Source organism: Lissotriton vulgaris, unplaced genomic scaffold (genome assembly GCF_964263255.1).
Source record: "Lissotriton vulgaris unplaced genomic scaffold, aLisVul1.2 SCAFFOLD_4288, whole genome shotgun sequence".
In the NCBI taxonomy this organism is placed as follows: domain Eukaryota; kingdom Metazoa; phylum Chordata; class Amphibia; order Caudata; family Salamandridae; genus Lissotriton; species Lissotriton vulgaris.
This window is the reverse complement of record NW_028255705.1, coordinates 78739-104875: the sequence shown is the minus strand read 5'-3', so window position 1 is coordinate 104875 and position 26137 is coordinate 78739. Positions and strand designations below refer to the sequence as shown.

At 43.1% G+C, this 26137-nt stretch overlaps 1 long non-coding RNA gene across 1 annotated transcript in view; it reads left to right on the top strand.

Annotated features, from left to right (window-relative positions):
* The window catches only part of LOC147659031 (uncharacterized), a 64483-nt gene extending 49232 nt beyond the window's left edge, over positions 1-15251 (top strand). Inside the window, exon 3 of the long non-coding RNA XR_015307333.1 lies at positions 14675-15251. This is a non-coding gene — a long non-coding RNA (uncharacterized LOC147659031). The remainder of the gene's footprint in view (positions 1-14674) is intronic.
* Positions 15252-26137: the final 10886 nt, after the last annotated feature.

Here is a 26137-nt window from a genome sequence, read left to right as displayed (position 1 = left end):
CCAGGTCACAGGACCGGTCCAAGACCTCTCATAGTCCCTTGTTAGAAGTTGCACAGTGCTGGAGTGGCAGAAAAATCTCATGTAATTGTTGTTTTTTTACTTTGTGGTAGATTTACCCCAGTAACGTCCAGTTACAAGTTTTACGCCATGGACTGGGCAGTTGCCACGAGGAACAGATTCTTCTGCCTGTCAAACCACATGCCATTCACTATTTCATAGTGTTTTTCTGCTTTTATTTACCACTTGTTTTAAGCAGGTGGTAGATATATGCATGTGGTTGGTTGGGGGAGATAGGTGAAGCAGGGGATTGAAAGGGAAAGCATTTTCTAACAGAGGGAGTAAGGTAAATTTTATTTGCATGATTAACAAAAATCGTACAATTACTGCATTCTTAAACGAAACACACCAATTTAAATACAGACCAACAATTTTAAAATTTCAGAAAATCCAAATTAGTTTTCTTAAATAACATAAACACAATTTATAGACATTACATCAGATCGTCATCTTTCCAGGACTTAATATAAATTGTGTCAATTAATATTTCTGTAATTGATGTGTGATATAAAAATATTCTTAAATGACGTCCTTAATTATCTTAGACTTCTAAATTTCCTGTGGGCAACTCTCAAGTATCCAACTTCTTTTTAACAAGTATTAAAAATTTAGTAAAATTGGCGTTCATTTTAATATTCGATGGTCTAAAAAAAACTACCATGGCATGTCTGCAGATACGAACACCTCTGCCAATGAAGCAGTTTTTCAAATATCGTTTTCTTTCCGCCATCATTAGAACACATACACAAACAAAATGCAAAATACTTTCATCCTATAGGTTGCATTGTCGGCTTAGATGTTCTCAACCAGGGCACTACATGTTTTAAGCCAGGTAAGTTGCCGAATCGTGCTTTCATAAAGGTGTTTTTGGTTTGTAGAGACCATGGTATTTCTAAATATGGTTGGACCTTAAGACTTGTATATTCCTGGACCAACATCCATGCGTGGGATCTCTTAATAAACAGTTCTTTGTCTTTTAAAAGTGACATTTTTTTATTTTCAAAAACCTTTATTAAGGAATATCAACATGGCAGACACAATACACCGTGCAGAACCGCCGCACGCGGTAGCAAGTTAAATTACAATACAGACATTGAGTTGCAATTGGGTTACGTTTACAACAATTCAGTAAAACCAGGAATGTTAAAGTCACAGAACCACAGTCCAAGATGAAGCGTTTAGCGCTTCATCTTCCGGGTCTAGTGGACTCGGATCAGGCTGGATTCGTCCCGGGGAGGCAGACGGTGGACAACACCAAGAGGGTAGTTCATGTTCTGGAGAAGGCCTTCAGAATACCCGGAGAAAGGATGTTACTAGCAGTCGACGCAGAGAAGGCCTTCGACAGGGTGCACTGGCCATATCTAGAGAGAGTTTTGGCGAAAGTCGGCATTGGCGAGAAATTCCGCACTCTGGTGTTTAACTGCTATTACTTTCCATCAGCAGTGGTACGGGTTAACGGTTGCAGTTCTCATCACTTCGCGATCGAAAGGGGTACCAGACAGGGGTGCCCATTATCCCCCCTCTTATTCGCGCTTTATATGGAACCTCTGGCCCAAAGAATTCGTCAAAATCCGAATGCCCTGGGAGTTAAGATGGGGGAGTACACCCACACTATCAGTCTGTATATCCGGGGAGGTCGCTCCCTGCTTGCATCCACGAGATGGAAGCCTTCGCTGCCATTGCGGGCTTTAAGATGAATATGGGGAAATCAGCGGCCCTTGACGTCTCACTCACCGTGGCCACCAGAACCGATTTGCAGAGGCGATTTCCCATGCACTGGTCGAAAGATCTGGTGCCTTACCTGGGCATTCTTCTGGCGCCTACACTACCTGCCATGGTAACTGCGAACTACACCGCCTTAGGCTCTAAAATTAAGGAGGAACTGGGTCGCTGGAGCAAGGGCACAGTATCCTGGCTGGGTAGTATCGCCGCGGTGAAAATGACCATCTTGCCGCAGGCGCTTTACCTATTCCACGCCCTGCCACTGCAGCCCCCAAAGGGATGGCTGCTTCAGACTCAGGCGGACATTGCGCGCTTCATATGGCAGGGCCGTAAACCCAGACTCAAGAGGACCTTGGCCACTCTGGCACCCGAGGCAGGGGGGCTCGGAATACCGGACCTCCGTAAATATTTTCAGGCAGCCCAACTAAGGTATCTGGTGGAGTGGAGCAAATGGGAGTCCGACAAACACTGGCTCTTTCAGGACCAGGCAGTTGCGGGCCGGACCTTGCAAGAAGTGCCCTTTCTGCTGCGGATACATCGCCCCTCCAATTTATATGCATCTTATGTCACACGGGTCCTCTTGAGGGTTTAGGATGCCACGAATCTGACTCACTCACTTACCACCTTTCCCTCTCCGTTCACGCCCCTGATCGATAACCCAGACTTTAGCCCTGGCATGGAACCAGGGGCCTTTACACGTTGGCGAATGGCCCGGTGCAGGGCTCTTTTTCATTTGTATGGCCCGGAGGGCATAATCCCGTTCCCGGAACTCAGGAAAGAATATCAGTTGCCGGAGGTGGAACGGTTGCGCTATATGCAGGTGCGTCACTGGGCACTGCAACCACAGACTCGAGAGTCGGCTTTTACCATATGAGAAATGGCTTGTAACACGCACCTCAGACAAAAAACTCATTTCGGACTGATGTATCCTCTGAAGCCGCGTAGAGGGAGGCATATTGCGATAGCACTGGGTTCTGCTGTTCAAAATATACTTATTCACTGGCGCACTACCACACTTCCCTCCATCACAGGATGGTTGTATAGACTATGGCATGTCCTGGGAATGGAAAAATTGTCGCTCATGGTGGCAGGAGAGGTGGAACAATTTAATGAACTATGGCAACCGTCTCACTCATTGCTTGTGGGGGAATTTACAGAGCTTACGTGCCCCAGATATCTCCGCCTGTTGAGGCTGACTACATTGGCAGACTTGGAAGGCCTACGAGCCTAGATGTGAGGGCATGGGAGAGAAGGGAGCGGTCTTTGGAGGGGTGGGTGGGTGTTGCATTGGGGCACTGGACGGGGGTGGGGGGAAGGGGCATGGTTTGGTTCGAGGAGGTAGGGAGTTGGGGGGTTTGTTCACTTTGGAGCACCTTGTGGTAGCATACGCACCAGCTATTGCATCTGAATGTACACTGCTTTTACAGGATCCTAACGCGCTGGTGCGCTATTATATGACTGTATCGGATGCTTGCTCCCATGTGTCAACTGTTTGTCCTTTCTTTTGTGAATGCTTAATAACATGCTTTAAACCTAAAATCAACTTTATGGACAGTCTGGCTGAAAAGATAGTGCAGGCATGCCGAACTACCATGTGCTGCAGACAGGTGCGTCCGGTTCTGATACCCCCTTACCCTCTAAGAGCATTTTGGAGTATCATGAATATAGTATAGGTGCAGTTCTGTCACTCCAGTCACCCCAATGCGTGTATGTTCTGTTGTAAGCATTTTACCCTTTCACAGGATGAGAAAGTCTTGTCTGGGTCTCTTTCCTGTTTCCCGGCACTTGAATGGCATGCCCGAAGACTCGAGAGAGCAGTGACCCACCAGCAGGCTTTTGTGGAGTGCTTTTGTCCTGGGTGTAGGGCTGCATTCAGTAGGGCACCCACTCTGTCTTTTCTTTACAGTTGCCTGAAGATCAGCAGTCCCAAGGTAGCAGTCACACTAGGCCTGTCGGTAAGTGCAGCTCCTCTGGAGGCCCGACCGTCAGCAATTGAGCCCACACTGTGGCCGGGTGGACCACAGGGGTAAGCTCAGACAGGGTGTTCGACACTTGAGTAAGTGTAGTCCCTCATGGGCCTCTGACACAGAGTAGTCAGGAATTCAGCCACTAAAAACCCAACTCAGGCTTTCCAGGAAGCCAGTAGATTCAGACCCTGTTGTGTTAGGAGTTTGGCAAATGCAGCCTTGAACGGCCCGGTTGGCAGCACACAATCGTCCAACTGGGCCTCAACAATCACGTTGTCGTAGAGTATTATTTTCTGCCTTGAACTATTGGGAGAGTCTTGAGGGTGGTGGTGGGGGGTGTCCCTTAGACTAGCGGTTTACTCTGTCGCACTCTCACATTGCATTTAACCTACGCACACCAACACCCTAAACACGCACATGATGTTAGCGCAAAGTTTAGGCACAGGTATAGAAATGGAGCATTACATGTGTGTGTCAGTAGGACACCAATCCACTGACCATGATGCAAAGATCACATTAGGCTATTGATTCTTACAATAGGCTCCATTGCCACAACCGCTCTAGCTGTTAAACCCATGACAGTCCTCTGCCTTAAATAAGGACACACTTGGTGTGACCCTCCAGGTCACAGGACCGGTCCAAGACCTCTCATAGTCCCTTGTTAGAGGTTGCACAGTGCTGGGGTGGCAGAAAAATCTCATGTAATTGTTGTTTTTTTACTTTGTGGTGGATTTACCCCAGTAACGTCCATTTACAAGTTTGACGCCATGGACTGGGCAGTTGCCACGAGGAACAGATTCTTCTGCCTGTCAAACCACATGCCATTCACTATTTCATAGTGTTTTTCTGCTTTTATTTACCACTTTCTTTAAGCAGGTGGTAGATATATGCATGTGGTTGGTTGGGGGAGATAGGTGAAGCAGGGGAGGGAAGGGGAAAGCATTTTCTAACAGAGGGAGTAAGGTAAATTTTATTTGCATGATTAACAAAAATCGTACAATTACTGCATTCTTAAAGGAAACACACCAATTTAAATACAGACCAACAATTTTAAAATTTCAAAAAATCCAAATTAGTTTTCTTAAATAACATAAACACAATTTATAGACATTACATCAGATCGTCATCTTTCCAGGACTTAATATAAATTGTGTCAATTAATATTTCTGTAATTGATGTGTGATATAAAAATATTCTTAAATGACGTCCTTAATTATCTTAGACTTCTAAATTTCCTGTGGGCAACTCTCAAGTATCCAACTTCTTTTTAACTAGTATTAAAAATGTTGTAAAATTGGCGTTCATTTTAATATTCGATGGTCTAAAAAAAACTACCATGGCATGTCTGCAGATACGAACACCTCTGCCAATGAAGCAGTTTTTCAAATATCGTTTTCTTTCCGCCATCATTAGAGCACATACACAAACAAAATGCAAAATACTTTTGTCCTATAGGTTGCATTGTCATCTTAGATGATCTCAACCAGGGCACTACATGTTTTAAGATAGGTAAGTTGCCGGATCGTGCTTTCATAAAGGTGTTTTTGGTTTGTAGAGACCATGGTATTTCTAAATATGGTTGGACCTTAAGACTTGTATATTCCTGGACCAACATCCATGCGTGGGATCTCTTAATAAACAGTTCTTTGTCTTTTAAAAGTGACATTTTTTTATTTTCAAAAACCTTTATTAAGGAATATCAACATGGCAGACACAATACACCGTGCAGAACCGCCGCACGCGGTAGCAAGTTAAATTACAATACAGACATTGAGTTGCAATTGCGTTACGTTTACAGCAATTCAGTAAAACCAGGAATGTCAAAGTCACAGAACCACAGTCCAGGGCTACAGCCTCCCAAGGGGAAGCACGCATAGAAGCACAATAACAGATGAAAGTCTAAAGCAGCAGGGGCCCTGATGGGAAATAGGGGAGGTGGGAGCATTCACTAACCAACACAGGCGGCCGCTGCGGACCCAGGGCCGGCGGGGAGCACAGTAGAGGTAGCGGCGCTGGGGTGGGAGCGGGAAAGGAGATAGACCACCAGGGGGGCCCAAATGTCGACAGGTCGGGACCTGGCAGGCATTAAATCCCAAATTTCAGAGAGAAGTCTGGCATTGAGATGCATCCTCCAACCAACTCTCGACCCTAGGAGCAGGCCGCCGACCCCAACACATGGCCACCCTACGTCTGGCGAGGACCAAAAGCATCGAAATCAGGCGGTGGGAAGCATCAGGGCAAAACTTAACAAAGCCAAGAATGCACAGGGGAGGGTCTGGGCGCACTGCAGCACCGGTGATGTCAGAGACGGTGGAGCACACCGCCTGCCAGAACTCAGAGTCCTTGGAGCAGAGCCAAGCTAATGGGCAAAGTCTGCGGCGGGAGCAGCGCAACACATACAAGTATCTCCAGGGGTGAGCCCGAACCGGTGGAGCCTCACTGGGGTGCGGTACAGTCTGTGCAAGTACTTGAAGTGGATCAGGCGGAGCCGGTAATTCAGGGACAACTTTTTGGTTTGATTACAACCAGTCGGCCTCCAAAATGTCAATTCCATGGGGTGGGTTGAGTCCAGGCGTAGATCCGAAAGTCAGGCGCACCCATCCCACCAGCAGACATAGGGAGGGTGAGGATATCGTAGGCCACCCTGGGTTGTTCACATGCCCAAATAAGCAAAATGACTAGAGAGCGAAGTTTGCGAAAGAAATGAGAGGTGAGGGGGATAGGTATGTTCAAGAAGAGTTAGAGGAATTTAGGCAGGACCACCATTTTTGCTATGACGATACGGCCAGCCAAGGATAGCGGCAGTCGGCTCCACGAAGGGATTCTCGATTCAAGCCAATCAGCAGCCCGCCTTAAGTTCTACGTCCACAATTCATCCAAATCCCTACTTAACCAGATGCCCAAATAGCGCGTGGGGCCGGATGCCCACACAAATGGAAAGTCCGGTGTCAAGGGAACAGTAGCATCAGTCAGGGGAAATAGGACCGACTTACTCCAGTTCATCTGGATGCCCGAAAGCCCGCCAAAATGTATGATTTCCCGAACCAGGGGGCTAAGATTTTCCTGGGGGTGGCAAGCATATAGGGTGATGTCATCCGCATACATTGAGACCAGGAGAGAGCGGGAAGGGAAACCAATGCCCCTGAGTGTATGGTGTTGTCGTAGCCTGGCAGCCAGGGACTCCATGGCGATGGCAAAAAGCATGGGCGATAACGGACACCCCTGGCGAGTGCCGCAGGCAATGTTGATCGGGTCAGATACCTGACCATTAATGAGGAGACGTGCGGAGGGACTGGTGTAAAGGAGTTTGATATTACGCAGAAAGTGAGCGCCGAAACCCATACGCGGTAGAATGTTGAACAGGAACGGCCACCCCAAGATATCGAACGCCTTAGTGGTGTCGAGTAGTGCGGCCACTGCCAGCAAGTTAGGGTTAGTTTGATGCAGGACGGAGAAAATGGTGCGAAGATTATGTGAGGTTGCCCTGCCAGGTATGAAGCCAGATTGATCAGGGAGATTTGGCGAAGCTTTTATTATCTATGTTTATTAGGGAATGAGGACGGTAGGAGTCATGACGGTCGGCAGGCTTGTTAGGGTTAAGGAGCAAATTTATCAATGCTTCGCGCAGGGACTGCGGGAATAGCCCGGTGTCGAAAGACTCATTATACATGGCCGCCAGATGCGGTTCCAGGATGTCAGCAAACGATTTGTAGAACGAGGCAAGCAGGCCATCCAAGCCAGGGGCCTTGTCGCTAGGTAAGCTGTTGATGTCTGCCAATATTTCTTCCCTGGAGACTGGCTCTTCAAGAAATATTCTATGGTAGTCTTCGAGCCAGACGAGGGCGAAGGACTCAAAATATTGATCGAACTCCTCCAGTGGCAAGGGAGTGCTGGCACAATAGAGGTGAGAGTAAAAGTCGAGAAAACGGGATTTAATATCTACCTCAGAGGTGGTCCTGTCCAGGCTCTGTCACTGAGAGCAGGTATATAGGAGGCAGCGCGCGGTGGACTTAGGAGGTTAGCAAGGGTACGTCCCGGGCGGTCACCCTCCCCAAAGCTGCGCGCTCGACCCTCTCTACCAAGGAAGGACAGTTTACAGCCGGCTTCATCCGAGAATTCGGTATGCTTTTGGCAAAGCAGCGCCAGCGTCTCAGGGCTGGAGCACGCCGCCTGGGCGGCATCAAGCCACGAGTATTTCACTTCCATCGGGAGCAATTTCGCTTTTATTACTTTTATTATTGGGGTAAAAGTTGGGCCTCCCAAGAAGCTATAAAGTAGGCGAAAAGCCCCTTGTAGACTTTTGGCTCTTTTCTTCATCTTCATTTTATGATATGAAAAAGATCCTTTCACGTCAAACAGTATCCCAAGATATTTATAACATTGAACTTTTTCTAGCTCTCGCTTTTTGTGTGACCATTTGTATTGGCTGCCCTTGCGATTCTTGGTACTGACTTCCATTAATTTTGTTTTTGGTTTCGTTTATTGTCATTTTGTTCTCAATTGAATACATTGATTTTTTGTTTATTAATTGCTGCAGTCCTACCCTTGTTTGGCTTAGCAGGACGACGTCATCAGCGTATAATAAGTTCGATATTTGTTTCTCAGCCAGCTTTGGTGAGTCTGCTAACTCATTTTTCATTGCAAGAGTAAAGTCTGATAAAAATAGATTAAATAAATATGGAGCTAAAACACACCCTTGCTTTAAGCCGTGAGTTTTTAAAATTTTCCTCGAAAGCTTTGAACCATTCCCTAGCGGGACTCTTGTCCAGGTATCAGTATATAACAATTGCATTGCATTTAAAAGGCTGGAGCTAATGCCATAACGATCCAGTTTCCTCCATAAAATCTGCCTATTTACGCAGTCAAAGCAGCTTTAAAATCAACTAAACATAAATATAATGGCTGTTTTTTGTTTTATATTTTTCCTTTAAAATTCCCAGTGTTAACACTTTTGTTGTTGTACCTTGACCGTGTACAAAACCTGATTGGTTCGGTGGAATAAATGGTTTTCATTAGCCCAATCAATTAACTCCTTAAGTAGAACCAATGCAACTAATTTAGCTTCAATATCTTGGAGCGTAATTAATCTGTAATTGGATGGGAGGGACCAGTCCCAACTTTTATATATAGGAGAAATGATAGATCTCTTCCATGCCTCAGGGACGGTTCTTGATTGGAGAGCATGATTAAATACTGCTGTTCGATAGTTCGACCAATATGATGCTTTCTCCTTATACAACACAGCGGGAATCCCATGTGGGCCTGGGGCACCATTGGATCTCAGATTCTTTATTAATTTACATACTTGGTTTTCTGTTATCGCTATTGAGTTATTATTCTTTTCTCCTCCTATTCCATTTATAGCCCAATCAGTAGAATTCACAGCCATGTTAGGAGTAGGATTCAAATGCACATCTGTGAACGATACCCATTCAGATTCAGTTACTGTTGATGAAGTAGATTTCCTACTAGATCTACTCAGTTTGTTTACTAGAATCCAGAAGCCTTTTGACTTACTCCTTTTGCAAGCATATAGAGCTTTTTACCACAACAATTGCTTTTCTTGCATTTTGTCCTTCCAGACCATTTTCCTTACTCCTCTATTTATCTTTTTAAGTTTTACTCTGTAAATTAAATTAACTTCAAACTTTTTTTACCAATCTCAGGATTCTGTTACGTCCTTTTTTTAATTGATGGCTTTCAAACGAAATTTTCACCAATGAACATGCTGTGTTTTTTCCTCCACTGACCTTTATTAGCATATTATTGAGGTTGACTGGTAATTAATTGCTTTGTGAAGAGAGACCATTTTTCGACAGCATTCGAATATTATCCTTCGAAGTGAAAATCAGCAATTGCCTGCGCAGTGTTTGTAATAGAATCTTTGGTGTTATCTGACCAATATAGTTTCTTATAATTTACTTTCATAATTTCTCCCGGAAGTGTTGTATAGTTTTTAAATCTTAGGCCATTTAGGTTTAACTCCATTATTTGTTGATCGTGGTCTCTTATATATATTCCCTCTATTTGATAAGACAAAATGCTATGAAATAGATTCAACAATGCTGTGGTATAATCTATTCTAGACCTATGATACCCTGCTTGAAAAGTCCATGCTGATGGCGAATCTTGGGGAAATTGCTCATTTAGCACCCTTAGACCTATGGTTTCTAATTCTTTTACAAGAGTCTTGCCGATTTTTTCATTCTTTTGTTCCCTCATACCCATTGTTGATGAAAAACTTGGAATTGACCCTAAGTAATTTTGCCATTGTATTTCAACATCTCTATCGTAAGAACATAGCATATTCATGTTATAATCCCCGGTAATAATAATCTCAGTTTGGCCCGGTAATAATAATCTCAGTTTGGGTGTCATTGTCCAGTTGCTGCAATATCATAATTATCAAATTGGTCGCCATTGTTCTGCGTAATTATATATGTTGATTACTACAAGAGATTTAATTATATTTTGTTCCTTGTATTGTATTTTGGCAATTAGATCATCCTTTTGACTTGGGACGTCCATTTCACTTTCCATTTTTAGCTCAGTTGATATAAAAAATAGCCAAACCCCCACAAGGTCTGCCATAGTTACTTGTTCTCTTAGCTAATGAGTAATAAACCTATACCCTTCCAATCTAAAAGGAACTAAAGCCCAAGTGTCCTGTAAACAAATGATTTGAAAACAGCACAAAGTAGCTAATTGGTTATTCTGAATCCTTGCTTAAACGCCATTTATATCCCACAAACATAATCTGACCCTTTCATTCATAATTCTTGGCCCCCTTAAAGGAACTTCAGATTGTAGATGTCATTCCTGCCAGACATTATGGAGGGCTGCTGTTAGCCAACCTAATTTGGCAGTGTCAAATAATAATTCTCCTATTTTTTTCCTCTCATTATTTTAAAAGATGTCCGTTGGTCATACCTATGTTTGTTTTAAATATTGAGTATTTCTTATTATTCTCGGTTCTCATTTGGTTATGATTTTGTTGAAACAAAAGGGCTGGGATAGAAAGGTTTCAGGAGAGTTATTTTTGTTCCCCAGTCCTGAAAGAGATTATGTTCTTGCATAATAAGGCTGGCGGCAGTAGAAGATGTCCAAATTACTAATGTTGATTCTCGATTATTATTCTTGATTATGAGGAATTGAATTGATTCTATGTCGGTACATTTAATTTTCTTTAATGAGGGTACTGCATTACACAATTTTAATATGCTCCCAAGAGTCAAGATATCATTATTACCCCTAGATTTATACTCCGGCGTAAGAATTACCTGCACCACTCCTTCTTTTTGATCTGGGTTCTTTAATTTAATTTGTTGCAGGCTATTTTCACCTTGAGCATGTTCAATTAACCTTCCATTATGAATTCTAACAGTTTGAGACTATGATTGTCGATGTTTATGTAACTGCTTCATTTCGGTTCCCAGATCTTGTGGTAATTTAATATCCTTCCAGGTTTTTAACAAATCTCTATTCGTTTCATCCTCTCTTATACTCTCACTCTTTGCTCTATTTGTTTCCAATTGTGATGGCTTATTTTCCACCTGTTTATTACTTTCCTCCACTTGCAGCATTTCTAAGGACTGAATTTTCCCATTCTCTATTATTTCCATACTATCAGCTTGCTTGTTTAAGCATTTATTTTTCATAACTGCTAGTACCTCCGATGGATCCTTATTAAATAGAGGGTAAAAGGGTTTTGTTGGTAACATTTGTTTACCCTCACCTTCACAATATGATATTTGGTCATGGTTGTTTCCAGTGTTCAATCTCACTATATCTGATGCATTTGTATTTTTTATACTTTTAGAAGTTTTATTTCTTGGTTTCTGTTGTTTTTCCCTCTGTCTTTTTGATAGATGAACTTCTGGAGCTGCGTCTGTCAATGTTGATTGTGTCGAGCATAGGTTTATCACTTCTTGATCTTTTATTTTATCATCTATTTTTTCTTTAACATCAACAGTATTGTCTTTACACTTTATTGTATCTTTGGAGGGGCAGTCGGTCTTGATGGGTTGAATTCCCACATTAGGAAAATTCCCTTTTACATTGTCAATTATCGTTTTTAAAATATCCGGAATGGTAGCAAATTTGTTAATTAGTGGGGCACAACTACACTCTGCATACGTAGATATTGACCGAGATTGTGCCCTTACTATTAGATTATTTTGCGTTGTTATCTTCTGCTCAATTCCGGTAACAGAGGATGCTATAGCGCTCAAGAGATCTATTTGGACCTCAATTTTGTTGGACTGATATGTTAAAGCTTCCAGAGTTAATTGCGAGGTTTTGAAGAATAAATCCCAAATTGCTCCCGCGTTCCCACTTCCAGGTACCTGAGTACCTGGGCTATGATGTTGCCCATTTATGAATGATAGGCCCTTATACTTCTCTTTTTGTGGTCCTTGAAAATCATGTCCCTCGTTCCAAGAATTAATGAATTGTGGACTACTATTCAAAACGTCTTTTTGATATGGAGTACTCCAACGAGGCAGAGTTTCTGGATTGCTGTGTATTCGTCCTTATTAATTTGAGATCCGTTATTTTGATTAAATTTCGGCTGGTCCAGTTTTTTGAACGGAATTTATTTTAGACAGAGTAAGATCCGATATCAGTGGGGTATTGGCTTCCGTTATGGTTTTCACCCCACCATTTAGTTCATTTGGAGCTTCGTGCTCTGGCTGATTAATTTGGCCCAAATTAGACGGTTCCCCTATACCGTTAGCTCTTCTATTGGCGTTGGCTGCTTAGTTGGTAGTAATTGCTGAGTATCTCACATTGTTAGATTTGTGCATTTTGGGTCCTCTTGTTGTGAACGACCAGTAAGTGGAATAGTTAACATCTTTAGGTCCGTTATTTGGCCCTAGTGGTTGACTTGGTCCTTAGTTGAATTTGACATTCATTTGACTTCAGTTTCAGACTCAGGGTGGCCTGGTTCACTTACTACTTGCTTAGGGAATATAATATTTGTTCTACTCAGTGGTTTAATTGGAGTTTGAAGATCAGATGGGTCAGTTAGCAATGTTAGCATAGCACCAGTTGGATCTTTCATAAAATCAAACTTTGACGGCGGCTTTCCCAGTTTCCCAAATGTATGGACCTTAGATGATTTAAAGGACTGTATGTCACCTGCCTGTTTTATTTTAACGTATCTAATATTAGTGTTTGTTGTATTTTTCTTTTCCTTTTGATAGGAGGGAAAGGTGGCCGCTCCTTTCCTGACCTCATAATACACCCTCTAAGGCGAAGAAGCCTTGCTTCTTTCAGAGAATCAAACGGGCCAGTGACAAGACCAAAGGGTGCTTTGGTAGGACAAAAACACCTCCAAGGGAAAATACCCCCAAGGCACACCTCAGTACAGAATCCACCGGTACTGCTGGTTACTTATTTAATTAATTAATTAATCGATTGATTAATATCCGGGCTCCTGGTAGGAGTGTAGTGTAGGCATGCAGAGTAATTCAGGGGTTGAGGGGTGCTTCAACAGGGTCAAAGTCTATTGTCACTTTCCCCGTTGAATAATTTCTCAGATTTTGTATTAGAGACTTATTACAGACTCCAATGGCTCAGCGACTTACGGACTGATCAACTTTAACTATTTGCCATACGCCACACACCTCTTGCCACTTGTCACCCACCACTCACTGTTCATTGCTTGTTCGTTGCTATTCATCGCTGTCAAGAGTACAAGGGAGAATGCTGGCAATCATTGAGGAGCAAGTGCGGGATCCAGAGCCAGTCCCACTACAGACAGCAGATGTAGGCACTTCACTCCACTCCTCGGCTCCGTTCTGCTTTGCTCAATGCTTAGTAAATATGTAAAATCAGGCGGCAGGCCAAGGCTCCTCTGGGCCCTCTGTGCTCCTCTGTGCCCTGCAGCAGCCGCCGCACCAGCAGCACCGCAGGCCAAGGCTACTTTGACCCCTGCAGTGGCTGCCGCACCAGCAGCACCAGCAGTGCCTTAGCACTGCAGGGCCGGCAGCGGCCGTTCCTGCCCCCAAAGCAGATCCGTCGAACTTAAAGCACCCGTATAACAGGACACGGGAGAAGCGGGAGAAACCTTCGGGAGCGGGAACCGGTCACAAAGCAAACCCGGGCAGTCGCCCCAGGCTCCGCTTCTCTTGCTTGTTAACTCCTCCTCGGCTCGGCCTCTCAGCTCTAATCGGTACGCTCTGCACTCAATGCCGAATCATAGGCCGACAACGACTGTGAACACCAACAGAGGGAAGAATTGTGTTTTTCCCCCAGTTAGTAAAGAAAACAGCACCCAGAGTCTTATACGTCTTTTCAGTCTAATTTTTCTGACTGGAAAAAAATTGTGTCCTGATTTTCTGCACCTAGTAAATACAGGTGCAGAAAAACCTAACAACTGATAATCAGGTGGAATAAAATGAACACATGAAAGTACGCCTTCATTTCATTGCCCTTAAGTTCATACTCTGGGCCATAGTAGAGGGATAGGTCTGGCATAGTCCTCGCAGCACACAATAGATTTGCTTGAGGCAGAGGCCAAAACTCAAAAGTCAGGATAGCAGATACAAGTAGGTGGTAACTCAGGGCAGGGGAGAATGCCTGTTGTCCGTGGCGGAGTCCTTAGCGTCCCAGAAATCTGCATTACAAATTAATTAATAGTGTATATTTTTTAATATCTGTTTGGTGCCGGTCCATATGACTTTAATATCTGCCTTTGGGATTCTCTGTTGCAACTCCATAGGGTACATGTATCCTTTGTGAGCTTAATAAAATGCTGAAAATTCTACAAATCCTCACTCCTACATCCAAGTACTCTCATGCTACCATTCTACACTCTGCACTGTCTGAAGAACAGCTCAACATTTTCGAAATTGTGCCTTGATTTGGCTTGTAAATTATATTTTTGGAAATGTACATGTATTAACTATTTAATTTTAATACTATAGGTGATTGAAATTACGGACGAAGAACGCAAGATTTAGCACTAAGCAACTGAATGTCAGTGCCATAAGAAGGATTATTTTGAAAAATTGAAGGACATCAAGCATTCTACGTTTAAACAATTTCCAAAAATCTAAGTGTGGCGAGGAAAGTACTATACCTGTAAGTGAAGTCTCTAATTTTGCATTTCATTAACCCAGAGCAAAGCCATATCTGTGCACACAATATCAGAAATATGTAGAAACACCACTTCAGCATCCTCATCTGAAATATTATCAGAAAGACAAATTGCCTCAGCATGACAGAATAACGTTCATCTAAAGCATCATGTAATTCTAGAGAGGAAGCACATACTGCATAAAAGAAAGTTACAATAAAAGGATTCTTCTGGATACCATCAAAGAAAAGACACTGAAAGAAGACTCCGAAGCTGACACGTTAACAGCCAAAAGATTGGAAAATCACCTTTGTTCAACAACCGTTTTTAACCAGTTACGCAAGTTTGAGACTATCTGCCTCGGGATATAACACCTCGACCCACTCTGCTCCCTTGCAAAAACCTTAAAAATTCACCACTTTATTGTGTTCATGACCATCTCAGATTGTTTCCATTTTATTGTGTACTGTTCTGTAATTCTATGTAAATCGCCTCAACATTATCTGTTGTGCAGGAGTGATATGTAATATTGTTAAATATAAAAATGCATTAAAGGAGCACCGTTGCACTATAGCTAATGTAAATAAATCCTCGTCTTTAGAACTACAAACTTTAACCTTACACCAAACATAGAAAGGGTAAAAGGAACTGATGTTCTGCAACTAATGATCCACAATAGTACTGTGCCGTTCTAACGCCCTCAGTTACTGCCATTACGTCAGTGCAAAAAGGTACTTATCAGTTTAATCATTAAATATCAGACTAACACCTTATTTCTGCATTGCTAAGAACCTATACAAATAGATTTGAGAAAAACTTCAGTCACAAAATAAGTTGCTGCCGGAGAGGCTATTACCTAAACACTATTATCTGCTAGAAAAATTTCAACAGGTGTTACAGGGCTGCTTCCCGACATATTCTGCTCAATTCAAGTGTTAAGAAAATTACACACAATTTCTTTTATGGATAAATGCTGAACATTATCTAAAGAAACCCGACTCTAAAATCAGGTTCACTCTTACCGTGGCATATAAGCAAGAGAAAACTAAACGTAGAGATATTAACTCTAGGAATACACCTTATAAAAACACGGAGTGTGAAAACAAATTCAGTGTTCAAACTCACCTCACTCGAGGCAAAATAACCGAAGTTGGTGAAAAAAGTTACCTGTGCCAAAAAGATACAGCCATAAATCTTATCGCACAGAATTTGACAGAATGCACACTGGGGAAAACCACTCTCAGTGCAATGTATGCCAAAAAAGTTTCAGGCGTAAATCTTATCTCACTGAGCATATGAGAATCCACACTGGGGGAAACCACTCTCCGTGCAAAGTATGCCAAAAAAGTTTCAGGCGTAAATCTTATCTCACTGAGCATATGAGAATCCACACTGGGGAAAAACCTTATCAGTGCTCTGAATGCCAGAAAAGGTTTAGTATCAAACCGAGTCTATATCGACATGCATTAACCCATTCTGTGGAAAAACGTTACCAGTGCGCTGAATGCCAAAAAAGTTTCAACCGTAAATCTTATTTCACTGAACATATGAGAATCCACTCTGGGGAAAACCCTTATCAGTGCTCTGAATGCCAGGAAAGGTTTTGTAACAAACAAAGTCTTTCTCGACATGTAATAACCCACTCTGGTGAAAAACCTTACCAGTGCTCTGAATGCCAGAAATGCTTCAGTGACAAAAACAATCTCAGTCGGCATAGAAGAACCCACACTGGGGATAAACCTTATCAGTGCACGGAGTGCCAGAAATGTTTCATTGACAAAAACAGTCTCACTCGGCATAGAAGAACCCACACTGGGGATAAACCTTTTCAGTGCTCTGAATGCCAGAAATGTTTCATTGAAAAAAGCAAACTTACTGAACATACAAGAATCCACTCTGGGGAAAACCCTTATCAGTGCTCTGAATGCCCAAAGCATTTCAATCGTAAATCACTTCTAACTGCACATTTGAGATTCCACACTGGGGAAAAACCTTATCAGTGCTCTGAATGCCAGGAAAGGTTTTGTAACAAACAAAGCCTTTCTCGACATGCAATAACCCATTCTGTGGAACACCCTTATCAGTGCTCTGAATGCCAGAAATGTTTCAGTATAAAAAGTAGTCTCACACGGCACATAAGAATCCACACTGGGGAAAAACATTATCAGTGCACTGAATGTCACAAATGTTTCAGTGAAAGAAGCTGGCTCACTCGGCATATAAGAACCCACACTGGGGAAAAACCATATCAGTGCTCTGAATGCCCAAAAGATTTCCAACTTAAATCACTTCTAAAAGCACATGTGCGATTCCACACTGGGGAACAACCTTATCAGTGCTCTGAATGCCAGAAATGTTTCAGTGAAAAAAGCCATCTCACGCAGCATATAAAAACCCACACTGGGGAAAAACCTTATCAGTGCTCTGAATGCCAGAAATGTTTCAGTGAAAAAAGCCATCTCACACAGCATATAAAAACCCACACTGGGGAAAACCCTTATCAGTGCTCTGAATGCCAGAAATATTTCCAAGACAAAAGAAGTCTTTCTCAACATACAATAACCCACACTGGGGAAAAACCTTATCAGTGCTCTGAATGCCCAAAATATTTCAAACTTAAATCACTTCTAACTGCACATGTGAGATTCCACACTGGGGAAAAACCTTATCAGTGCTCTGAATGCCAGAAATGTTTCAGTGACAAAAAAAGACTCACTAAACATACAAGGACCCACACTTGGGTAAAACGTTATCAGTGCACTGAATGCGACAAATGTTTCAGTGAAAAAAGCAGTCTCACTCAGCATATAAGAACCCACACTGGGGAAAAACCTTATCAGTGCTCTGAATGCCACAAATGTTTCAGTCAAAAAATCAATCTCATTCATCATATAAGAACCCACACTGGGGAAAAACCTTATCAGTGCTCTGAATGCCACAAATGTTTCAATGCAAAAAACAGTCTCACTTACCATATAAGAATCCACACTGGGGAAAAACCATATCAGTGCTCCGAATGCCAAAAATGTTTCAGCCAAAATTCTCATCTCACTGAACATGTGAGAATCCACACTGGTGAAAAAAATTATCAGTGCTCTAAATGTCAGAAAAGATTCAGAGGTAGAGATGGTTACAAGCGCCATAAGAAAACACACTGTCAAAATAATTCAGTGCTCCGAATGCCAGAAAAGCTTCAATTTTAAACTCAATCTCACTCTACATGAGCAGACGCACCCAGGGGAATAACATCATCAATGCTGTGAAAGCCAGAAATTCCTATTTGATAGGCACAGCCTCACTAACCATAAGCGACTCCATACTGTTGAAAAACCTTATGAGTTCTCTGAATGCCAGAAAATCTGCAGAGAAAAACGATATCTCACCATGAGAAACTCCACCCTGGAGAAAGTCCTTATGCCATAAAAGCTTGTATCTGAAAGACAGTGTTATGCTTCATGAGAGATCCCACTCTGGGGAAAAACCTTATGAGTGCTCGAAATGCAAGCAAAGTTTTGGTTACAAATTACTTCTCACTTGACATGAGCGAACTCACACGGGAGAAAAAAGCCTTATGTGTGTTCTGAATGTCAGATAAGGTTTAATCACGAATACAATGTCACTTCACATGAGAGAATTCACACTGGTCTAAAGCCTTAAACAGGAGGGGAAAGCCAGAACGTAATACTCGGAAAGGAGATGTCACTTAACATGAGAAATGCATCCACACCAGGTGAAAAGTAAGGCATTTCTTGAGTTGCAGAAAAGCTTCTAACAACCTGACTTTACATGAGAGAGCACATATTGTAGTTGCAATAGGATTCATCAAGAAACTCTTGCAGGATAACTAAGGCTGCCCGCATGCTACCTCCAAAGAAATTTCTGGCCTGGAATTTTTTTTAATTGCAACAGTATCCACAATTTGAGTATCTGAAAGTTAAAAACTCTCAAGGTCTTTACTTTACACAGAGAAGTGTTAGTACTTGCAAAAATCAACTAATTGTCAAAAAAATCACAATAATAATTTCTTAAATTTTACTCCACCCAAAAGGTTTCTACTCACCCTTGTTTCTTAACATATGACTGATATCTATATTTTCATGATAAGATTAAGCCTAGGCGGAGTTCCTCAGTGAAGAACTCTGCGAAGTGACAAGAAAACTCTGGCGGTCTACGCGGAGTTCCGCAAGCAGCGGAGTGCGTAAGGGTCATACTGTTCGTGGTGATTTTGATCTCCTGGTGTTTGTCCCGCCCTGTAAAAATAATCGTAAATAGCACCTTGTGCCGTACAAGAGGGTGCAGCTGCTTCTAGTCGAGCTGCAGCTTTGTCAATGCGAAGGAAGGTTTCTCAACGCGAGGTGGTTGTGTCCTGCCGCGACCACTCACATTGAGAAATCCGACGACCCGCTTAGAGAAATCGCGCAAGGGGGTTGATTTTGCTCGCCAACTAGACGTTGGCGAGCGCGAGCAAGGAAAAATCTCATCAGGAGGTGGATTTTCCCTGCTCCGGCACATGACGTTGAAGAGCGCGAGCGTAGAAAAAAACCTTGCTACGCTCCATGGAGCAGAGTTTTTAGGAACTATCGGAGCTCCGCCGAGTACAGAAAACTCCACGAGCAAAGTTCACCACCCAGAATGAGATAATATACAACAGCAGGAAAACATAACAAACCAGTTACTTGCCTTCGATAACGCTCTTTCTGGTGGATACTTCTTTACCTGCAGATTCCTTACCTTGTGAATTTTCCCCACACGTCAGACTGGATCCTCAAACTTTAAATCAGTCTTCCTGCTTGCAGTAGGAGACATCATGCATCTCAGTGTTGACATCATCCTGCTCCAGAAGTGCAAGTGTAGACGCATGGAAGCCCTTCCCATGTGCACTGTGTACAACTGCAGAGGTCTATGAGTTCATTATCTCACAGGTCTGTATCACATATGCAGGCCCTGGCCAGATATTAATTCACCGTTTTTATCATGGTTAGAATTCAGATGAGGCCTTTTCATTTCCAAAAATTGTAATTGTATTCTCAGCAGCAAGTGTATATATAAATCGTTGAGTGATGACTGCTCAGTGCTCAAGATGAAAGAGATATGATGATAAAACCGTCCGATCCACATTTTGTACACAAAATCAGGGCTGTAAATACTTTCGTACAATACAAGTTAAGCAAAGGCTATTCTTAGAAGACATCATTTATATGAAATAGTCCATGTATAGTCAAAGTTTCGACCGTTCCAGTTAATTACCGTGGTCTCATCAGGACGGTAGATCGCCGCTTCTCCAATATGCTTCTCAACTATATTCAATACAACCCAGTAAGGATTCTTCTGTATCTCGGGGCAGCGTACCTGGGAGGAAGTCAAATTCAACTAAGCAGTTCCAGGTCCTGTTCGCCGGACCAAACAACTGCAGCCAGTGAATCCTCGGCTCGCTGTCAAACAAGTTTGTGTGACACTTCCTGCTGAGACCACCGTCATTGACTGTCTTGTCTGTGAGAAGCTGAACCAGCCCTCCTGTGATGGTGGGCCGGAAGACCTTCATCGCCAAGTGAAATGCTCGCAACTCCAACAGCTTGATGTGGAGTTGGGTCTCTGCCGGTGATGAGGGTTCCCTAATCTATGTCTCCCATATGGCCTTCCCATCCCAGAAGTGATACATCCGTCTCCACTGTTAAGTCTGGGTGGAATAGGGAGAGGGGTCTGCCACTGGCACAATCTAATTCACCTGAGAAAATGTTGGATACTGCCTACAATAAGGTGAGTCAGTGTCTGGAAGGACACGAAGAGGTTTTGCGGCTGTGCCAGCTGTAACAGCAGGTCACACCGTGGCATGATGTCCTGGACGTTGCCTTTGTGTGCCATGGCCATGAAAGAACTGTGAGACCTGCTGGGTTTGCAGCAGGGTCTGGCGCTGGCAGTGTTGAAAAACACTACTGTAGCCAAAAGGGGACGAGATATGTGATGAAATTGCGTGGCGGAGGCAGACAGGCCCAAGGAATCTATCTGGGGCCTAATACATTTTCTTGCTTAAAAGGTTGAGAGCCATCGAACAGCTTGTCCATTAACGAAGCTTTGGTATCTTTATCTCCTCAGGAAGCCTGCAATGTAAATCCATCCTGCGTTTGAGGCAGAAGCTAGTGTTCACTGGGTTAAATTACGGATTAAAGTCCACAAGTGTGACGGGGTCATGGAAACCTCTTACGAGATCTCTTAAGGAGGATTACAATCCACAACTCTAGCAGTGCACTGACTATTTTACTGTGGTAAAGGATGACAGGTCTCGCTTCCCAGGTCAGCCACAGTACAACCTCCTGGATCCTTTCTGGTATTACCTGAGACAAACAGGTTGAGGGTTTTGAATGCTTCTAGTCCATTATATAAAACTATAGCATTAACACAGTTTGACTCAAGAACTAGGCGTTTTTTGTCCGATTTTTCAATTTCTACATTTAAATCTTGCTTTGATATTTTTTCTCTTCCATCCTGCTAATGTATATTTTTTACTGAGAACACTTCGATAGCAAGATTTATTTTAAAGGATTATGACAGAGCGAGGGGGTCTTTGACAGCAGGTGATGCCAAGGGTGCTCATGTTCTGATAGATGGTGACATATTAGAAAATGAATATCAGAATATTGGAATGCTAAGAGCTGAAGACAGTGGAGTTGCTCAGGCCAATAGTGACTGGTGTAGACCTTCTGCTCAGACATTCCAAGGTTTGACTTTCTTTTTCTCCCTTTTTAATATATAACATTTTACCTTCAGTGGATGGACTAGACTTTCAGCCTCGGGCTATAGCGGTTGTTAAAGACCCTCTAGCTACCAACCCCCCATCACTCTGGTTCAGGACCTTCAACACGCAGTGTAGTTTTAGGCAGAGCGCTATCAAACTTTAGTAAACATTGTGGAGTTGCTTTTTTAATCCATAACCTGATTATTTAATCTCACAATTCTTTACTACCAGAACATAGTATTTCATTTTTAAAACAAATCTCCTAATCAGCCTTTGAAAAAATAAACATGGCATTGTATTACAACGTTAGTAAGGAATTGACGGTTGCATTTATAAGACAGTTACATTTCGCTGGCAGTGGATTTCTGGAGATATTCTACTGCTTGTTTAATTGAGGCCAGTTGAATTGCCAAATTACTATAATAACAAGCATTGGCATAGCCAATAGGTCTCGCCTTTGGGACCTTGTAAGTATTTAGTTATGCAGCACAATATCCTTGGTGCAACAACAACAACTGTTACATGGCTAAACACTTATAAGGTGTCAAAAGTGAGACCTATTGGCTATGCCAATGCATGTTACATCTTGAGTTCTTATGCGTCCACTGTATTCCTGTTTACACTGTATTCCTTTGTTTGGTGTTTTTAAAAACATTTTCTAAGACCGTGAATTGACGAGGTTTCATTTTTTTTCTCTCCATTGATATGTTTTCACCCTCTTTTGTGGATTTTTTGCAAACTGTTCACAATTTCTTTCCATTCTTTGGCACTACCAGTGTTGCATAGTGCATAGGTTTCAGTATTTAGTTCCCTTTTTTGCTGCGGGTGATTTTGGTATGAATTCAGACTTTCCTTATGCACTTTTACTCTGACTTTTTCCTAATCACGTTGGGTTACCATAAGGCAGACTTTGTATTTGAAATTCATCTTCCCCTTGTCACCTGATCTTATTCTGTTTTTTTTCCTGACTGCAATAGACTTCTATGCAGCTATATTTAAACTCGGTTTGTACAAATTTACTTCAAACATTTTTGTTTTTCTTTTCTTTGCAGGTGGTTGATCTTGCCCTTCTTTCATTACTTTGTGTAAAGCTTTACATTGTGATTTGATTTTCTGTTGCTGTTTTTTTTTTAGGTGCACGTACTTTAGAGCAGAAGTGGTTGCTTTTTAAAATAAGTTTTACCAGCAAGCACAAGGAACAAGCACAAGGAAATGATGGACGGAGCACTGAAACTTTTCAGACACTCACCCCCAGTCACAGATCTGGGTTGAGTCCATCATCGTTGTTTAGCTCACTTCGCCAACCCCAGTTCAGACCAGGCCACGTGCAAATCAGTCTTGACCCTGTGCCTCATGGGAACAGTCCAGACCGTTCTGCCAAGCCAGGTCTTTCAAGGACCGGGAACCAGCATCCTGGGACCGGTTTTGGATTAATACCTCTTATCAGCCAGGCTAGCTTGAATCCCAGGATGCTTGTTTCTGGTCCAGTTAAGATCTGACTTGGTAGTTCAGTCTGGACTGTTCCCATGAGGCACAGGGTCAAGACTGATTTTTACATGGCTGGGCCTAACTGAGGTGGAGAAGTGAGCTTAAGAACGATGATGGATTCAACCCAGATCTGTGACTGGCGGTGAGTGTTTGAAAAGTTTCAGCCTTCTGTCCATCATCTCCTTGTGTTTGCTTTGTTTGCCCTAAGTTGGCAGGGCACGCCCAGACATGGGTCCCTTGCTTACTTTACCCCGAACCCTGTCCCAGGATGATTGTATCTGAAAGAGACTATTAGATATAGATTTGTTACCTTAGAATTACCCCCAGGCTTCAGACTGGATCCAGAGAAATATTTTCTTAGAAGTACCCCTGCGCCTCAGTAGGAGGGGTCGGTCGACTCCGTGTCCGGCTTCGTAGTCGTGAGATGACATTGTGGTGTCTACTTAGACACTGCACTTGCGCGCTGACGTCCGTTTTTTTTTCTGCGCCAGCCAGCCCAGATCTGGAGAGAGCGTGCCTCTTAGTCAGTTTTTGACTAAACCCTTTTTCGACTTTTATCGACCTCATTTTTTTTTTTATAGATTTCTTTTTATTAAACAATTTCGACATACATCACAGCAATTACAGTCTGGCAAGCAACATCATCATCTTACATTGTTGACATTGATATTGCAACGTAAATCAGGATAAATGAGCTGAATAAATCAAGGGGATTCTGGAGTGTCCGTAATGACCTGTCGATTTGGTGGGGTGCAAATGTCGCCTCTATAGTGATTCCACGCTCCCCACATCCTACTCCCAGGCATCCTCTGGCCACATAGACCGACTGTTCCCTATACATACTCCAGTCTAGATCTTCCTCCCATTTCCTTAATTGGGGTGGCTGGAGTTCACCCCACTGCTGTACAATGCTTCTTTTCGCAATCATGTATGCCAGGGTTACCCATTGCGTCGTGTTGGTATTTAAATCTGTGGGTTCCCAGACGTTGAGGATACACCTTCGCGCCTCTGGCTGCAAGTTTACCCCCAATACCTCCCGCAAGGTGTCATGTATGTGTCTCCAGTATGATTTTATATATTGACAGTCCCACAGTATGTGGAGTAACGTCCCTGGTTCTCCACACCCTCTTTTACACTCTGCACTCTCTGTCTTTCCCATCTGAACCAGTCGTGGCCCTGTTACATATATTCTGTGCAGGACCATTTTTTTGAGTCTTCGACTTCTGGTAGCACAAGGGATGTCCCATCGTTGGACCGGCTTCAAGCCCTATGACTGTCACAATTTGACGTTGTCACCGCTCCGCATCTTGTGTGCCTTTGGTGCCTGGAGCATGACCACGATGCGAAGTAGTGCTCTGACTGCCCAGCCATGAACCTGAAGTCTTTGCTGGAGCGGTCCAGAAAGCATTTGAAGGCCTGGCAGTCTGCACCGTGCAGCTTGAAGTCCTCATCGAGAGGAAAGTCATCACCATTCCTCTTCGAAGTCTTCGCACTCCTCAAGTAAGTTGATGCACAAAAAGAAGGCACAGAAGCATCTTCGCTTTTCGCCTTCTCTTTGTCCGTCGGCCAACGCGATGCGGGTACCGGAGCGTCGTCACTCTCCGGCTCCTTCCTCGGTGCACATTTCCTAGAGCGTCCCCATCCCAGCTTCGTCAATTTAACAAAGTACTGCACAGGAACTTTGGGCAACCCGACTCCGCAGGCGTGCCTTCGGGCCCCACATACTCGGCTAGGGGCTGTAGGCCTTCGATGCCGGCGGCTCCGGCCCTTGCGCTGCAGGGTCCCGAAGGATCCTGGCCTGGATCCGGATTGGTGCTGGTCGCCTCACAGTACCTTCTCCGGCGCCGATGCCAGTGGAGACGCCCCAGACGCCGGGTGTGACCCCAATATCTTGCAAGTCGGTGCAACCCTTTGTCTGTTCATCATTAAGAAATATACTGTCGTGAGGCTCCTTTGACTGAAACTGAGTCGCAGGATATGGTAACAAAGTGGCTGGGTTCAGTTTTGCGCACCTCTTCAAGGTAATAGTCAGGCGAGCACTAGTTAAGTGTTGTGTCTTAGTCTGATTCAAAAGTGCATCGACTGCATGGGGTACTAGCACCAACAATTTATGTGACAAAACTATCCCTTCACCCTGACGTATGGACACAGCTGTTGCTGCAACTGAACGGAAGCATCCAGGCAACCCACGAGCAACAGGATCAAGTACTGCTGAAAAATATGCACAGGGACGCTGCTTATCACTATGTGTCTGCACTAAAATTGACAATGCACATCTATCTTTCTCATGTACATAGATTGTAAAAGGCTTCGTATAATCTGGAGTACCTAACACTGGTGCTGAACAAAGAGCTTGTCGTAACTGTCGGAAAGCATTCTCACATTCATCTGTCCATTTAAGGGGCACCGGAGTGTCTTTCGTCAAAAGCGCTAGCAAAGGTTTAACAATGTGTGAAAATCCTAATATCCATTTCCTACAAAACGAAGTCAAACCAATAAAGGCACAAACATCTTTCTGAGTAGAAAGTACTAGTGTGTCTAAAATTGCTTGAATGTGATATGGTGTCAGTGCACGGCCCTCCTTACACAGAAGGTGACCTAAGTAGGTCACCTTCGGTCTACAATATTGCAATTTCTTCCTTGACACTTTATGATGGTGTGTAGCAAGAGAAGAAAGCAAAGACAAAGTGCACCTCTTCACACAGTTCAGGTGTATTGCCTGCCAACAAGGTGTCATCGACATGTTTTATGAGAGTCACTGCTTTAGGCAAAATGAAAGAATCAAGCTGTCTCTTCAATGCTTGACTGTAAATACTAGGACTCTCAGTATAACCTTGAGAAACTCTACAAAATCTATACGATTGATTATTCAAAGTGAAACCGAACAAATATCGGCTATCAGGATGAATAGGGATCGAAAAGAAAGTGTTCTTCAAGTCTATCACGGAGAATATAGTTGCTGTCGGAGGAACCAAAGTAAGTAGTGTTGTTATGTCCGAAACCACAGGATATTGCGTTACTACAATCTTGTTAACTTCTCGCAGATCAATAATGAATCTGTAAATCCTTGTGTCAGAATCTTTTTTCAAA